The 15,686-nt window shown below is 41.2% G+C and overlaps 1 long non-coding RNA gene across 1 annotated transcript in view; it reads left to right on the top strand.

Annotated features, from left to right (window-relative positions):
- The first annotated feature begins 1,709 nt into the window (after positions 1-1,709).
- LOC116737930 overlaps positions 1,710-15,686 on the top strand; it is a 36,804-nt gene continuing 22,827 nt past the window's right edge. The window contains exons 1-2 of the long non-coding RNA XR_004343273.1: positions 1,710-1,965; positions 3,746-3,817. This is a non-coding gene — a long non-coding RNA (uncharacterized LOC116737930). The remainder of the gene's footprint in view (positions 1,966-3,745; positions 3,818-15,686) is intronic.

A 15,686-nucleotide genomic window follows, 5' to 3' on the forward strand; every position in this document is an offset into this window, starting at 1 on the left:
CCAAGTAAGTTGGTTTAAATGAATTTACATCTTCCAAAATTCTGATTACCGTAAAAATGTATATACATCAAGAATTAAATCTCGCAAACTGTAATCACAGAAAATAGTTACTTGTATGTTAGATTTCCACAGAAATATTGTTAGATGTCTAAAAAAGAGCTTTTTAAACACAGGAGTATTGCAGTGTTGACTTTAATTGGAAAAAAAATTGAGATAAATAACTCTCTCCTGCTAAGAAACCTGTGTACAGGTGGGATTTCCCATGATTCAGAGAGTGTTATGAACACTCACAGCACTCCTCCTCCCAGCCATTCTAACTTAAAGCAGAAGAAGTTTTAAAGAAAAAGAAATTGATATATCTGTCAATCCTGGCCAAAAGTAATGTAAATACAGACTTTAAATAAAATTAGCAATAAGTTTTCCCCCTTTGAAAGTCTCATAAATGACCATTATAGATAGACTAAATATTGTAAAATTTCAGATTTGGCCATTTATTTGGATTTGTAAAGCAAAAATATATAGAAAAAATGTCCTTCGTATAAAAGACTAGCAAAAAGAAGAGTTAATCCTTTACTTTTTATATCATCTCTAGTCTGACAATTTAAGCAAAGCATGACAAAATGAGTCATAAAGATAGTAAATATTAGCAATATCATCAAATTTGAATGTCGAATATTTTAGCATTTGGACATTATAGACATCTTCTGGTAATATGGTGTTTCCAGTTGGCTTGTAAAATCACGAAATCGTGGTTATGTGCTTTCCACCAAATACTTACTGGATTATTTAAAACCAATTTAAAATTACTGTATTTGTAGTAAATGTTATGAAACCTCACTTCTTTTGACAATTGTTTCCGAGAATTCTGGAATTTCCTAAACCACAATGTGTAGAAGGACGTGCTCCTGAGTGGGCTCCTTTTCTCAGCTTTATGGTTGTTGATGAGGTTCTTTCCGAGCTCTACTATTTGCACAGGGGAACCAAGTGTTCTTACTAAGTGCAGCGGGGTAGGAGAGGAGGATCAGGTACTGCAGCTGCGAAACCTCTGCTCGGGCATGCGTTTTGGTTTACACACGGCCGGGTTAAGGAAACACTTCAACGATGTGTGCATTCATGAGTCCCGGGTGTAATGCATTTATCTCTGTTCTAAAACGATCTGTGCACGCAGTAATCCGGTTTCAATGTGAGAGTAAGTCACTGGGTTTTATTTATCTTTGGTTCATGTTGGCATGAAGCAGGCCCCTAATTACCACCGAGACCCATCGTGGGCAAGGAAAGTAATAAACAGTAATCACATCGCGTACACGTCGAGTCCCAGGGAGAGCAGAGCTCTCAGGAAGCCGCAGGAAGCGTGCGCTTCCAGGAGGGTGTGCGGCTAGCGGGGGTCTGCACGCGCGCAGAGCTTGTTAACGGAGGGCGTGCCGGAGGCGTGGCGCGAGGTGTCCGGGCGAGGCGCTCCGCGAGGCGGGCGGCGGTGGGCGGGCGGCGGGGAAGCGCGGCCGGGGAAAGGCAGCGCTGCGCCGAGAGCGGCTCCCAGCTCCCGCTCTCCCGGCCGCCGAGCCGAGCCGCCGTGGGCGGGGCCTGCGGTGATTGGCGGGCGGGCGGGGAGGTCGGAAGTACTTTGTTTTTTATGCTAATGAGGGAGTGGGGCTTGTCCGTATTTACGTTGAGGCGGGAGCCGCCGCCCTTCATTCACCCACATGGCCCTTCGAGGTGCTGCCGTCGCCGCCCGACCTGCGCCTTCGCGCCACTTCGCGCCCTCGGGCGAGGCCGAGGGGGTGGGGACGACCCCCGCCGCGTAGTCGCGGCTCGCGCCCCTCGCGAAGCTCCTTGGCGGGGCCGGCCGGTCGGCCGGCCGCACCCCCGGCCTGGGGCCTCCGGTCGTAGTAAAGCGGAGGCGGGTGGGGAGGCGGGAGCGAGAGCCCGCGGCGGGCGAGGCGAAGATGGTGGCGGCTACTCCTCCTGGTGAGTCTGCCCGCCCCTCCGCCGAGTGAGTGAAACCTGTTGTGTGCGGCCCCAGTCCGGAGGGAGGGCGGGCGGGCGGGTGGGGCGGAATGGCCCGGGGCAGCGTGGCGGCGGCGGCGTGGCCGGGGGCCGGGGCGGGTCTCGGGCCGTTGGCCGCCCCTGCGTGTGGCAGCGGCGACTCGCTGCCCCCTCGCTTGCTTGCGGGCTGGCGGAGGGGCAGGGCAGGGCCGGGGAAGGGAGGGTGGGAGGGGGCGGCGTGCGCGAGGCGGCCGCGCCCGGGACCCGCGCGGACCCTGCCTGGGCCGGCCCCGGCGGGCGGGTGGGCGCGCGGCGCACACAATGGCCCCTCAGGGAGGGTACGCGCGAGGCCCGCGCCCCTTCCAGGGCTCGGGGTGCACGCGGGGCGCGGGGTCCCCGGGAAGGGAAAGTTTCTCCTGGGGGCGAGAGTTAAAGCGCCTCCAGAACAAAGCGGCGGCGGCAGCGGCACATGGGGCAGGCCGCGGGCCGGGAGGGGGCGCGCCCACGAGGTACCTGCGCGCTGGCGGGCGGCGTGGCGTGGGCGGGAGCCCGCGGGCCCCCAAACTTTGTACGCGCGAGGGTGGGCGGAGGGCGCGGGAGCTCGGGGCGGCGCGGCCTGGACGCCACCCCCACTCCGCGTGGGCTTTGTTAACCCGCGTGGGCAGTCCCGGGTGGGGCTCGCAACTTCCCGGGCCGTGGCCCGCGGAGCAGGCCCTGGCCGGCCTCGGTGACGGCGTGGAGCCGCCTTTGCCCGCCGGCTGGCGGGGAGCGCCGCGCGGGAGGGCCGGCCCGGCTCGGCGGGAGCGGCGGCCGCGCCGCCATATTCCTGCGGGGCGGGCTGCGCGGGGGTGAGGGCGGGGGACATGGCGGCGACTGCGCGCCGCCGCCGATTGTTCCCGGCTTAGGCCTCGGGCCGCGTGCGACGGGCACCGCAGTCGCGGAGCCCCCGCCCCTCTGGGCCGGGCGGGGGGGGGGCGGCGGACACAAAGGAGGGGCGGCGCGCCCGCGTCCCCGCCGCGCTCGGGCCTCGGCGCCGCCGGTCGCCGCGCGGCTGCCGCCGGGAAACGGGGTGGGGGGGGTTGCCGCGTCCGGCAGGGCCCGACTCTGACCCACCGCCCCCTGGCGGCCGCTCGCGAAACCGCAGGGCCATGCACCCCCTTGTGCGACATGTGCTGCCGGCCCGGGCTCCATGAGCGAGGCGGGCACTTTGCAGTCTCGAGCGTTCCTGCTCCCTTTTCTACTCCTGAGCCGGAGCAAAGGGGACGGGAATTGGAGAAGGCAGACTCGTTCCTGCAGTATCGCCAAAAGAAAAAATTACCAACATGCCATCCGACCACATCACTTGAGGAAACAACTCTTTATCCCGGCTTGCAGCCACGAGGTCTTGGATGGGGGAGGGGTGGTAAAGAATAGTCCCTTTGCTGCTGCTGCTTTTCCCTCTCATTAGAACTGTACAGTAAAGGATTGCTGTGGATCATACTGGAGTATTTCAGGATCTTTTTAAATAAGACATGAATTTAATACCTGTGGGTTTTTCAACTTTATTCTCTTACACGTTTACACTTATATACATTGTTGGTCTTTTAAACATTGCCAGTGTTGCTTGGCTACGTTATCCTCGTTTTGGCAAATGAATGTAACTAATTGATACAAGAGCGTTAGAAATAAGCAAATTTAAATTTAAGTATGGGTTTGGAGGGTGATAATAATTTTCAGCAAATATGTTTGTCTTTTATTCCTGTCTCCCCACCCCCCAACGCAGTCATACACGTGGACCTAACTGCACCAAAAGCTTTTCTAAGGATACTTGCAAGAAGAAAGTTTTCCCTAGTGGGTAAGTGTATTCTAATTCTTTTTGGTTAACTTTTTCTTTAAAACAATTTTTTTTATTTTAATCATTTGAGTAAAATGGGATTGGGTTTTCAAATAGTGAAATAGGTATCTTGTATTTTGTTCACTTACCTTTTCTAAAAAATTAACTCTGTGGCCAGCTAATTTTTAAGTTAGTTAAAGTACAATGCAAATACCATAAAAATCTTTGGAAACTGGTATGCAGTTTATAAAATGTAATTTTAGAACTGCTTTAAGTTGGGTGATAAAGTAGATCTAATTTGGAGTAAGTTTTCAAGGTTCAAAACAATTTAAACAGGATATTTAAGTTCTATAACAAGCTAATAACACTTGAAATGTAGTCTGAAAGGTAATTTTGTTAATTGATTTGCCAAGTATTTGCTAATTGGAAGCCAGAAGAAAAAAATGTTTTGCCACGTGGATATGAAGATTTCCTCTAAAAAGGTACATGTATGAATCAAATTGCCCTGTTTAATTCTCATTCATATGCAGTCTAATCTTGATTTTTTTTTTTTTTTTTGAGTATGTCTTTGGGAACCTCCAGGTAAAGGAAGAGCCACCAATTTCTTTGACAGTATTAGATGGTTAAGATTGTCTTGTGAAAAAGATTTTTTTTCTACTTTTAAGGTGTAAATGTGCTTGTGAATGAAATTCGCAGGTTTGAGATAAACTCATTTTCTCTTCCCCATTAGGAATTATGCTGAATTTTGAATGTTTTCTAGCCCTTAAAAGTTTGAGGTGTTCTTCTAATTATTTATTTCAAATTTAGCAGGAATAAAGAACATCACCTTGTGAGACTGAAGATTGTGACCAGTCAGAATAATGTCAAAGTGCTTACAGTGCAGGTAGTGATATGTGCATCTACTGCAGTGAAGGCACTTGTAGCATTATGGTGACAGCTGCCTCGGGAAGCCAAGGTGGGCTTTAAAGTGCAGGGCCTGCTGGTGTTGAGTGCTTTTTGTTCTAAGGTGCATCTAGTGCAGATAGTGAAGTAGATTAGCATCTACTGCCCTAAGTGCTCCTTCTGGCATAAGAAGTTATGTTTTCATCCAGTAATCCAAGCCAAGCAAGTATATAGGTGTTTTAATACTTTTTGTTTGCAGTCCTCTGTTAGTTTTGCATAGTTGCACTACAAGAAGAATGTAGTTGTGCAAATCTATGCAAAACTGATGGTGGCCTGCTATTTCCTTCAAGTGATTTTTACTAATTTTGTGTACTTTTATTGTGTCGATGTAGAATCTGCCTGGTGTATCTGATGTGACAGCTTCTGTAGCACTAAAGTGCTTATAGTGCAGGTAGTGTTTAGTTATCTACTGCATTATGAGCACTTAAAGTACTGCTAGCTGTAGAACTCCAGCCTCGGCCTGTCGCCCAGTCAAACTGTCCAGTTACTGAACACTCTTCTATGGTTAGTTTTGCAGGTTTGCATCCAGCTGTGTGATATTCTGCTGTGCAAATCCATGCAAAACTGACTGTGGTAGTGAAAAGTCTGTAGAAAAGTAAGGGAAAATCAAACCCCTTTCTACACAGGTTGGGATCGGTTGCAATGCTGTGTTTCTGTATGGTATTGCACTTGTCCCGGCCTGTTGAGTTTGGTGGGGATTGTGACCAGAAGATTTTGAAAATTAAATATTACTGAAGATGCGACTTCCACTTTAAACGTTCCAGAAATGTAAAGTATTTTTAAAACTTTTGTAATTTTAATTTTGAAATTCATCTATACAACTTTCTGTTTCTTAAACTGAAGTTTTGTCATAATTTTGTGCTAAAACATTCTGAGGTTGCATGTCAGGATTATAAGTTTTTACTATATTGGAATAGATTTATTAAGTATTTGATTTTAATCGTGTCTGTGAAGGAAATTTATTTTAATAAACGTATGATAATTTGTGAAGTTGGGAGATGCCTTTTTGCTTTTTTAGAGTTGGTATTTGCACTGTCTTCATCCAAAAGTTAATAATTGCATTGCTTGTGCATTGTTTATTTAAATTTGGTGAAAATACTCTGTTTAAAGCAATGTATTAAGAAAGTTGTGGGGTTTGGTTGCTTTTTAAGCATGTTAATTGACATTTGGGGAGGGGAGGTTGTCTTGTTTCTAGTAATCAAATACTGTTTTTACTGGTACTGGTGTTCTTAATGTATAACTGTTAACTGGTTACATACTAGTTTTCTTAGTAATTATCTGTGCTGTATAAACAGTTAGTGGTCCTTAGACTGTTGTTAACTTTCTGGAACTTAAAAAACAGGAGTTAAAAAGAAGACACACTGATGCTAAGCAGAGTGCCAAGTATGTGTGTGTGGACATGTCTCATGCCAAGAGTGTAGGCTGGGAGTCTGAAGTTAGGTTTTCTCTAATGCTGTAATACTATTAGTACTTCTCCCTTCATAAACCGGACTTTTGCAGCATTGATAGTTGGTCTAGGCATATGTGACTTCAAGTCATTGGAGTGGAACCTAAGAAGTGGCAGTAACAGTATTTTATTCAACATTTCTGCCTTTTCTTTCATGTGTTTGTGTCTAGCCTGTGTTTTCACCTTGTAGAAGAATGTGGGTTAACTTGAGAATAATCAGATTTTAAAGGATCCGTTGTTAAAATTGGATCCAAGCTAAATTTTGAAGGAAAGCTGTAATATGGAGTAAATTTGCCATAACTTATTTATTACACCGTGTTATAAAATCGATTATGTAAAATCTGAACATGGAAAGCTTAACTGCTAATGTATCCCTTTTTAAAGAAACTTAGAGTTTAATCATGGATCCCTGAATAGAAAGGTAAGAGTTTCATAGTTCTGGAGTGATTATTAAAAGGTAACTTTTCAGAGAGAAAATACAAAGAATTGTGCAACGATTAATAAAATGAGGATCTAATTGTCCTTTGAGTTCTTAAACCTTTTGAATTGAAAACCTTAAAGTGGTTTTGTTTTGATCATTTAATGACAAATACTGCTTTAAATGTTTTTAAAGCCCCATAAGGTTAGCATGGGTTATAGTAGTCTCCAGAAAGATGTGCCATGGTGATTAGTGAAAAAAGTGATGTTTACTCCACCAAACCATATAATTTCATTTTAAAGCTTTTAGCATTACTATTTAACATAGAATAGTGATAAGACATTTAGAGGATTTCTTTACATGCTAAAATGGAAGTCAGATTTTAAATAAAATCTTAACTTTACTCCCTAGATGCTGAACCTTTGTAGTATTTGTGTTCAGAACTCAATTGGACTGTAACTAGACTTAACACACACATTTATTAACTTGTTTGGTGGGTGTTTTCTTGTGAGGTTGGCAGTAGGGCTGAGGTTGTCTAGAGTTCACTAGGAATTGCATTTTATTTGTTTTTGGTTTTAAAATGCGTGGCAAAGTTTATGTTCATGATTCTGTTAAGATTTTCTTAAACAATACAACATAGTTTTCAAGTAGCACTAACAAAAAGCCATCTAAATATAATTAGCCATTTTGAGATACAAATAATTTGAACACCTTGATTATAGCTCATAATTGCCTGCCTTCTCTCTAATTGACCGGGGAGGGGGGAAGCTCTAACCTTTTTTGTATTTTAACCTTGTTAAGAATTGAGTATTAGGGTACTATTGCTTGAGTTTTGATAGCTTTAAGATTATTTTCAGGAAAAATAAGTTTTTCTATTTTTTTGCATGTTATACATGTATGATTCTTAGCCTGTCTTTAAAAGGAAAGCACTTACAGCTTTATGAATTTTCAAAACTGCAAAGTAGTGGTGATTTTACTAAAAACTTTGAGATCTTCATTTTACAGGCAGACCTGTCTAAACAGAACAAGCCAGAGTTGGGTTTTTCCCTGTAGTTTGAAGAGCCCTACAGAATGATTCCTGACAAAATGCAACCTGCAATTGCCTGGAGAACAATTCAGTATTATGTTAAAGTTTATTATGTATTTAGTGAAATATTGTTCTGTTAGAAGTTGACAACTATGGTGTAGTTGTCTAGCATTAGAAAACTAGCCTTTGGGCTGAGTAGTAAAGGTAAGGAGAGCACAAGTATACATACAAAGGCCAGTATTTGGTGTCCAACTAAAAGTAAGATCATCATGTCTACTTGAGTCTTTGCAGATTATCCTTTGCCTTAGAGGTTGTTTAGCCTACATTGTTTTTAAAGTATGAATTAATATAGTTTTCTGTTTTTATAAGTTCAGTTCCAGATGTAATATTCCTCAAGAGTTTTAAAGGATAACTCAGATGGATGTATCCCATGAATTTTAAGACAGTAGGAAAATTGTTAAGGCTTAATTCTCTTTCCAGTAATTTGAGCAGGCATAGCATTCAGAGGCCTACTTCTGTATTTGCAATTTAGTCATGCTCTTTGAGTTGTTTGGTGCGTTTAATGTAAACAAATAAAATTCCATATTTTAAGACTGTTTGTTAAGAAATTGTCCAGAATGAGCATATTAAAATAAAAATTTTAAGGTCATTCTTAGTTGTGGCAGTTTCTCTGGTGTTGTTTGTTATTATAAATTGATCCAAACATCTTTGCTTATCAATTTAAGGTAGTTGGGAAGTGGAGACAGGTCCTGAGGTGATTGTACTGCCTCTATTTGTTTACTAAAGCATTTGTAGTATCTATGGCAGCATTTGTGTCTTAGTTTTACAGATGAGGAAGTGAGATCAACAGTATTTATTTGCAAAGATCTAAAACCAGTGGAGTCTGGATTAAAACCCAGGTCAATTAGTCGATAAAAAAAAAAAAAAGGTTATCCTCTACTATTTTGAATCTGACAATGCTTAAATCACATTTGAATTTGCTTGATTTGGAGATTTGGGTTCCTAGTATATTAAATTCTGCTCAGGGCTCCCAAGTACAATTTTTTTTTTTCCAATCACAGATCATAGGCACTTAAAATCCAGCTAGTTAACTTGTTAATTTAAGTAGGAAGCATCTTTATTTTGTACTTATTGGGATCTTGTCCACATGTTAATAGTTTTGTTTTTGTTTTTGACCTATTGATACATTGAAATTTAAGAGAGGAAGCCAAAGTGTGTAGTCTTAAACTGCTTTTTAGTAAATATCTAAATATTTGATGACAGGGTTGAATGTTTTTTAATGGGTTTGTATTATACTTAAACCAAATTAAGATCTTCAGCAGTTTGTCCAAATTGTAGTGTTTTTATAATAAGATGAAATTTAAGATTTTTAAGATATTTTGCTTGTGGCCAGTAAAGCAATTCTAAAAGCAGAAATTCCATCCCTGTGCAGTTTTGAGTACTTGAAAAAGTAACTAAATTGGCAATGTAAATACAGGTTTAGTCATTAATGGGGCAAGTGTTTATGGCATATATTAATAACTGCATGCCTAAACTTAAGAGTATGTACGCTTAGTAAAAGAAGATGAGTACATACCTGTTTACATGCTTGTTTATAAGATGTATGTATTCTATGAAATTGTTACAGAAACTATAATGTTCACTTGAACTTCGACTAAAAGACCTAAAGACATTAAAAGGTTCTTAAGTTACACTGATTAAAGGAATCATTTTCCTTTACTTGGTTGAGGTGTTATTTGTATGGGAATATAGACATACAGGAAGCTGGGACTGGCAAGAGTAGATGAAAATTACTTAATATTCAGGTTGAGGATGTATGCTTCTTGAACTATTAGGTACCTTAAAAGTCCAGTTACATTCCTCAACAGATTCAATGCAAGGGCCATGTTCAGTGAACACTACTGGAATCTAGAGTGGTTACATGTTGAGATCAGGTTCTTAACCACAGGTGGGTTTTCAAAATAAAAACATGAATTCAGGTGTATAACAGTCTAGAAAGCAAGTAGGGCTGGATGCTAGGAAGACCAGCATTTTGAGAAACTGGTTGGTTTTGGTCTATATATTGTAAGAACATAATGAGCCATATGAATGCAGCACATCAAAGCAGTACCTCGGAATTTGTATGGAGGTGAGACTGAATAGGAATAGAGAATGTACATTTTGTGTTTCATACAGGTTTTATGGCTATTTTGCTTGGCATAAGCCTTTTAGCTGGTGCCAATCTTACATTTGCTTCTGAATCCATAGGATTTTCCTTCCAACTCTATGTAGTAAATAGTAACCCCTTTCTGCCCCAGTGATAAGCCAACTATGCAGTTGTTTTTGGATCTCCTTGGGGGTTGAAGTTTGTATTCACACTGGTCTACAGATCATTCTTGACAAATGATTTCCTAGCCCTCCAAAGAATTGTCAAATTTGTGCCATCTCATGTTCTTTGATCTATAAAATTCTAGGTTTACATGGAAAAGATGTAGTTTCTGTCATTTTCTGAACATTTCTGAATGAATTCTATTCTTTACTGTTAATGATAACATTGTAGAGGCTACTTTTAAAATGTGGAACGTAAGCCCCCAGCTCATTCATTAATCATCTTTGTGCAAAGACCTTAAAGTGCTCTGCCTCCCTTCATCCTTACTCAACTCTCTGAGCATCCTGATGGCTGACTTTCTTCATGGACTTTGCGCTTGCTCTTCCCTTAGCTTGGAAAAACCCTTTCATATGGCCACATGATAACTGTTTCCAGTCTGCACAAATAGTAGATGAAACTAGTTCTCAACTACATTTTTTTATGTTTATTTTTGAGAGGGGAGGGGAGGAGAGAGAGGGAGGCAGAATCTGAAGCAGGCTCTAGGCTCTCAGCTGTCTGCACAGCCTGATGTGGGGCTTGAGCTTGTGAACCATGGAATCATGACCTGAGCTGAAGTCCTGCTCAAACTGACTGAGCCACCCAGGCGCCCCCTCGTAACTACATTGATTTTTCACTCGCTGGGTCACTTTTCCTGATAGGGGACTAGTGGCTTCACTTGGGATTTTGTTAGAAATGCAGGATCTGGGCCCCTTTCCCAAACTTGAATTAGTGTCTTCTCTTGAAAATCAGTTGCCCACCCACTCCCTTCTAGGATGCTCTATGAAGGCAGGGATTTGTAAGTGTATTGATGCATAGTCAACACCTGGAACAGTACTCAGCACATAGAACACCTAATATGTCTTGCATAAGTGAGTGGAAGTGCCCACAGGTGAATATGACTGCTTAAATGAGAGGCTCCGTAGAAATTCACAGGAAAAACAAGACATTTGTTAGTCCATAATGGACTTAAAGGTAATCATTGTAAACTACATTAGTGATAATCTATCAAATGTCTGTTGGAAAGGATTAGAGTAGTATGAGGTGGGAAACGAAAGCAAAAGATTACAGTATCTAGTAATCATCCAGGAACAATGAAGATCTTAAAGTGTCTGAAGCTTTAAGAAAATAGAAAACCTTCCCTTCTATGTTCCCTTTGTGTGGCAGTGTTTTGGTGATGGAAGTAAATGTTGAACTTCACAATCTCACAAAATGAGCAACTGATGTTCAGGCTACCAGGTTAAAGGAGTACTCGCCAAACTGGTGCCGAGGAAGGTAACCTTGATGAGAGGCTTTTAGTGACAGGTTAGTTCTCAGCAGGATTTTGTTGCCTGAATGAAATAAGGCTCTGTCTTGTAATGGTTTTTTAGTCCCTGTTCTCTGTTCTCCAATTTTAAATCCCCCCCCCTTTTTGTTTATCAAACAATTTAGCATTCAGAAAATGTCACCATGCTTACCAAAATACCATATGGTGTTCTAATTTTCTAAGTCTTAAGTTTCACCACCAGCAGAAGGTGTCAGGAATACAAAGAAGTCTTTACGCTGGTTTACTGGGCTTTGATGAAATTCTGAGTTGTCTTTTTGACACCCTGGGACATAGCATCAGTAAAACCAGTATCTCAGGGATATTTGTGGTGTAAGAAGGGTCATGGTAGAGTTGCTGAAGGAAAACCAGGTACCTTCTCGGGTTAGTTTTAGGAAACAACATACAGAAATTGGTAATGGCAATCGATTTTCTCACACATGTCCGTAAATTCATTTAGTTTGTGCGCCCCAGAAATATGCTGTAGACTCTGGAAGACTTCTAAAGTCACAGGTGGTACTGGCTAACTGGTTGAGAAATTAAGTACCTACTTAAGGAGCCCCAGGGTAGTATTTAAGAGGGAGACTTCCTGGTTCAAGTACTAGCCTCTCCCATTAACAATATAGGCAAATTGTCTTTAATTTTCCCACCTTGGTCAGCAAGGTAAATACCTGTTCTAATGGTACCAGTCCACGTGAAGCCTGGAACAAATCCAAATCTGCCCCACCCTCAAAATGGGTTTTTTGTTTTTTAAGCTTTGCTCAGTTTGAACAAATTTTGGTGTGAGACCCACTTTAGGTCGTCTAAGGGATAAAATCATGTTCAGACTTGATCCTTTTGCACCCGATTGGGAACGGGAGTGACAGCTTTCCATCCCAGAAGCACACAGGATACCTAGCAGAAGGGAAAAATAATTGTGAGTACATCCTTGCTGCCTCCAAACAGTGGGATTTCAGTAAGGGGAGGGGTGGGAGAAGAAAGGCAGAGAATTATCAGGTAAGATGACCCCTTGAGCACGTGTGCAAGAGGCAGACCTTCTTTAGCAGGCCTACGACGTCCTTCACCTGCATGTGGCTTGGCTGATTGAGTTGCTTCTGGGTCTCAGTTTAAATGTTAGTCATTACCCTACTCAGGTCTCCATCTCTACCACTTGTTTCATTTAAAGCACAACACAGATTTATTATAGTTATGTAGGTCAGGGGTCTCAAAGTGGGTCTCAGTTAAAATTAAGGTGTTAGCAGGACTGTGTTTCTGGAGGCTGTAGGACAGGATCCATTGCCTTTTCCATCCTCTAGAGCTCAGCTCTCCTTGGTTCTTAGACCCTTTTCCACCTCAGATCCAGCAGTTGTGGGCCAAGTCCACACGTTGCATTATACTGACCTCTGTCATCAAGTCTCCATCTGACCTTCTGCCTCCCTCTTCCACTTTTAAAGACCCTTGTGATTTAAGGACATGGGGCCCACCCAGATATTCCCAAGTAATCTTATTCTAAGGTCAACTGATTAGCAGCCCTAATTCTTTACCATGTATATACTATTGGTAGGTTCCAGGAATTAGAGGGGTTATTTGAGGAGGGCCACTCTGCCTACCGTGAATCGCCCATGTCACTTTTGGGCATTGTAATAGTCCCAGGCCTGTGTAACTACTTTGGATTTTATTCAGACTGAGCTTAAGTTAATGAATTAAGGAAAATACTTTTAAAATTTTGGTGAGAAAAAATAGACCTCAGACTATCTTAAGAATTTTCTCTGCAGTATTTAAATGTCAGTTTATAGAGGTTCAAAGAGAACATGATTATTCAGAAATACAATAACTACCCCATTGTCACTCTTGTCTAAGTAAAACAAAGATTATCAGATGAAAAGAGTTCATAGTATATTTCTCACAAACCCATTCTGGAAAAAAATTGTAGGACTGCATCAGTCTACTAACCGATTATTTAAAGAAAGACTTCCAGGATGATAAAACCATGAAATAAATATTTATTAGCCAATAAAACATGTACACATTAAAGAACTACTGTAAGAAGTGAAGAGACAGAATATGAAGAGAGCATTGGGCTGTAAAACCTCAAAATTGGCAAAAACTAGGAAATCAGCCACTGGAGACAGGTAGAAGGTAAATAAACAATTTATCCTTTGGTTTAATTAGAGTACAGAAAATGTTTGATTGTTACTTTTATTTCAAAGCATCAGCCAGCAGAATAAAAACACTAAACTTTGAAATTACTAGGAAACATGCTTAAGAAAACAACCCACAAAGCTAAAGACATGAAAGAAGGAAACAAAAGCAAGATGATTTTAACAGAAATTTTCAGAAAACACTTTTAAGTAGTTTGTGTTTTAACTCAAACAGTTAAGTTTTATAAACCTGTAAGCTTTGGTTATTTGTAGCCATAGGAAGTGAGGCAGGTGATGGTTTGGTCATGCTCAGAGGTAAGTCCTGGCCCTTACCTTACTGCTCTCTGGCCTGGCGATAACACCTGCTAGTATACGTGTGCTCCTTGAAAACAACAAGCAGATCTTATTTTGTATTCCCCAAGATGAGTGCAAAATAGACATTCAGTAAATATCTGTTGAATGAATCAAGATCACTCCCAAATATAATTTTACAATTAGTGTATTTTCTGATTTATGGCAGTAGATTTCCACACTATCCTAACGTTCTTCATCTGATGCCAAATTTTGTCCAGAGTCAAGATTGTGCTTGCTTTGACGTAGAGGATAGAAAAAAGACAGTCTGTAAATGGCAGGGCTAAGGGCCAGGACTTCATATGTGATGTGTCGTGACCTGGTGGCTTCTGAGGGCTTTACTGATGTGTCATAATGTGATAAAAATGGTTCAGAAGAGATTTCAGACAGAAGTTAACTCACAGTTTTCCTGCTTTGTAATTTAGGAAATGGGTCCATGACGTCAGAACCACTTTTTTTTTTTTTTTTTTTTTTACTTTCAGTACTGTTCTCCCAGATCGCTGGAGTCCTTGGGCAGTAAACTGCTCAATGAACTGACAAGTCTTTATGAAAGTATATATTGATAACTGGTGTGTCTTCAAGAAGACATCAGTGATTCTGGGATAAACTTAACATGTGTAAATTAGAATTAGTCAAATGAAGAAGTAACTGGTACTAAATAAAACCCTGAGCAAGTAAGTGCTCCCTGAGCTCAGGGACAGTGGCTGATACCGTGTGTGCATTTGGCATATAGGTATTTATAGCATTTAGGTAATTAACTCTGTCTAGTTTAGCATGCATAAATACAGTAATCAAGTGTTTCACTGATTTGGTCTTGATATGTTTCTCCTTGTTTAATATGAAGAATCTAGTATTTTACAGATTTCTCCAGCCAAAGCTGGAATGTGCAGTTTAGTGCCCAGTGAAACCATTTGGTCATGATTGATGCTACTGACAGAGAATAAGTTTCTGATTTTGAATTTGAGACTTCTCACCACTATAGAAGTGTTTTGCCCTCTTAAAATGGTGAATTTAGTGAGGTTACATTGCAGAAATTAAATAAGCATGTTATATAAATACTATTGTATTTTAAGTAACTGAGAATAACTTAGTCTTGACCTTTGTCCACTTTTTAAAAATACAATGCTAAAGACAGTATGTGCTACTAAGACTCTGAAGAAAAGCTTGAGACCACTGGTTGATTTTTACACTTTAACCATGATTTAATAAGCTATGTCCTCCTGACACAGTTTTGTCTTAAACTCATTGAATAATTGGGCCAAATTCGAGGTGATCAATTTCTACTAAATAGTTAACCATAAGGTATATTTGTGTTAGCAAACAAAATGCTTTCAAAATGTCCCACTTTTGAAACTGTTTGAATTTTTTATGTTGACCCAGTAACTTTGTTTGCAAAGGTAAACTGAAGTGGAGTTAAGCAATTGCCTGGCAAATTTTATCACTGAGATGACCATACAGGATAAAATGAAAAAGCTGAATTTTAGAAAATATACTTGATGACAGCAGACCTTTACTCTTCCTAGATCTTTAGTAGGAGTTTTTGTTCCAGGAATTGTTGGAGCTCTAGTCCTGCATTCTTTTTTCTCCCTCTCTTTCTTCCCTCCCCCTGTCTCTTACTACCTCCCTTTCTTTCTCTTTCTCTCTTCCCCTTTCTTTTTTCTCTTTCCCTCTTTTCCTTTTTTTTTCTCTTTCCCTCCCTTTTCATCTATCATTTTTGCATCATCAATGATACACACATGGTTAAGGGTTTTGTCTAATAATCATTAACCCATCCTTACAAAATTTTAAGTATTTGAGGAACTATCAACGTAAAATACATTTCTAGTTTCAATTGGATGCTTGTCATTCATATGGAAAACTCAGAGGCAAAAGTATTATTTTAAAAAATAGTATATTTTGAAACAGATGACTAAGATCAAGATTATTTTCTATCAGATT

This window comes from Lynx canadensis, chromosome A1 (assembly GCF_007474595.2).
Source record: "Lynx canadensis isolate LIC74 chromosome A1, mLynCan4.pri.v2, whole genome shotgun sequence".
NCBI lineage: Eukaryota > Metazoa > Chordata > Mammalia > Carnivora > Felidae > Lynx > Lynx canadensis.